Raw genomic sequence first — 2,901 nt, forward strand, 5'->3', positions numbered from 1 at the left:
GTAGGCAAATTAGCTATAATTTGGCGCTGAGGTTGCTAGAGGGCCAGACCATTATAAATAGGGAAGCGGGTTGGTTACCACGACAGTAGAAGTGATCAATTGCAAGCCTGGTCTTCTCATCCAACGTCATCAGTACCTGGCCTTACAAATGGTCTTTCTAATGAATGGGCAAATTTCCACAGACACTCCAAAATCTTGTGGAACGCCCTCCCAGAAAAGTAGATGATGTCATAGCTGCAAATGCGTTTCAATGCTTATGGTTTAGAATGAGATTCCAACAAGGCCATATAGGTGCCATGGTCAGATGTCCAGAAGCTTTTGGAGCTATAGAGTATACCCTAGCCTGTCTGACACTGCACCGTTCACCTCCCACTGCATCATGGAAATGGACTTTGTGTCCTGATCCATAGAATAAAGAGTTGCACTTATATAGCTGGGGCAAATTCCCACAGACACACTTCTAAATCTTGTGGCAAGACTTCCCAAAGAGATAGATGATGTTATAGATGCAATGCAAATGGGGGGGGGGGGAGGGGGGGGGCATTAAAAGGAGAATGTGTTTTTTCTTCAGCTGCAGTCATTTTGTCCCCCTGCTCCCCCCACTGGGCCTAGGAGAGAACAGAGAGCCTCAGGGTAAAATACAGTCTCCTGGTGGCAGACCATGTATAAGCGTGGAAGACATGGGGGGGGGGGGGGAGTGGGGATGCATTACAATGCTCATGGTTTAGAATGAGATTCCCACAGGGCCATTTAGGTGCCATGGTCAGATGTCCAGAAGCTTTTGGAGCTATAGAGTATACCTTAACCTGTCCGATACTTACTGCACAGTTTACGTCCCACTTTATCCAGGAAATGGACTTTGTGTCCTGATTTGCAGAATTAAAGTTTGTACTTACATATAGGGATGCACTGATACCGTTTTTTCACTATCGAGTACGAGTACCAATATTTTTTTCTATACCGGAAGTCTCAATAAGGAAGCCAGGCGGTGTGTAATAACTCGCCACCTGGCTTCCTGATTAGCAGTGAAGCCGCCTCCATGCGTCAACCAGGCGGACGAGGAAGCATGGAGCTGGCTTTATGGCCAATCAGGATGCCGGGGAGCGGGGAAATTACTCGCCGCCTGGCTTCCTGATTGGTCAGCTTCTCGGGAAGCTAGCTCCATGTGACAAGGGAGCATGAAGGCGGCTTTCTGGCCAATCAGGAAGCCGGGGGGGGGAGGGAGCGGGTAATGACTCACCATCTGGCTACCTCATTGGCCATCTTCCTGACTAATTAGGAAACCTGGCAGCGAGTCATTACATGCTGCCTGGCTTCCTGATTGGCCGGAAAGCCGGCTCCATGCTCCAACAATATAATTAGGGATGCACCGATATCATTTTTTTGGTATCGAGTACTGATGTTTTTTTTTTCTCTGTACTTGCTGATACTGAAAGTCCCATTGTGGAAGCCGGGCGGGGTGTAATGACTCGCTGCCCAGGTTCCTGATTGGCCAGCTTCCTGACCAAGTGACAAGGGAGTTGGCCGTCCCATGAATGTTTAATACCATTATGACAGCCTGTAAGAGACGGAATAATAATGTCCAAACACATCGCTTGCGTCATTGAAAAACCGCGACCGCTGCTGGCGTGCTTCTTTCTAATTACAGCCAGGGACGTCTTAATGAAGGATAGATTTATGTACTCCGGGTCCATAAGGATGGAGAGGCCACATGAGTATCACATTGTATTAGGGATGCACAGATACTAATACTAGTATCGGCATCACTGCTGATTCCAAGTATTTGGGCGAGTACTCATACTTGCCCAAATGCTCCCATACCTAGCCAGACACTTGAGCTTCCGGTATCCGGAAGCCGGGCAGCGAGTCATTACACGCTAACCGGCTTCCTGATTGGCCAGGAAGCCGGCTCCATGCTCCCTCGTCACTTGTGACGAGGGAGCATGGAGCCGGCTTCCTGGGCCAATCAGAAAGCCGGGCAGCGTGTAATGACTCGCTGTCCGGCTTCCTGATGCCGGAAATTCAGGTATCGGGCCAGGCATCGGAGCATTTAGACGAGCACTTGCCCAAATACTCAGTATCGGCACCGATACTGATACGCATCCCTACTTACATAGGTGCCATCACACCGTCTCTCTGACCAACGTGATCTGGTTTTATACAACCCGTGAGAACATGGAGCTCCAACCATAATTAAATAGACCTTTCCAAATCCTTTTAAACATCTCCACCAGTTTAAGGTACTAGAAAATGAAATGTTAGCACTGCTCTGAGACACGATGTGTATATTCCAAATACTACATCCAGTGAGTGTGGGTCTATGTAAACCATGGACTCTCAAAGGTCACTTAGAACTAATGTTTAGTAAATCATTAGAGTAATAATTCACGGCCCTTCATCTCATAAACAGGTCTTCCGAGGAGAAAACTTTCCACGGCCGCCTTCTTTCCGTCAAAGATGGAATTCTTTAGCTGCGTTTTCTTTTTTTCATTATAAACAGGTCCTGCCGAGCGCGCCAAATGGTGGCCGGGAGCTCCGCCATGTGACTTAGGACCGGCGGCGGCTCTTCTCTATGGAAATTGATGATTTCATTAGGAATCTGCCGCGTGGGCTGGTAACTTAGTATTATGCCTGGCGGGGCGGCGATGAGGCCAGAACCTCAAAAAAACAAGAACTCTGATATTTTCCCATGTTTATGCACGGCCCGTTCTATTACAGGAATAAATCTAAAACGCCCGGCTGGGAGACAATCCCCCCCCTCCCCGCAGCCCTCCCGACTTGTATTCGTAAAGCTTCTGTGAGATAAACTAGAAGCTTTTATCTTTTTTCGGCCTCTACAAGGTGCGGTGCCAACACACGGCGTCCCTCTAGTCCAAATGTGTCAAACTCAAGGCATTGGGG

The sequence above is a fragment of the Nanorana parkeri genome, unplaced genomic scaffold (genome assembly GCF_000935625.1).
Source record: "Nanorana parkeri isolate BGI_ZX_2015 unplaced genomic scaffold, ASM93562v1 scaffold2223, whole genome shotgun sequence".
NCBI classification, from domain to species: Eukaryota; Metazoa; Chordata; class Amphibia; order Anura; family Dicroglossidae; genus Nanorana; species Nanorana parkeri.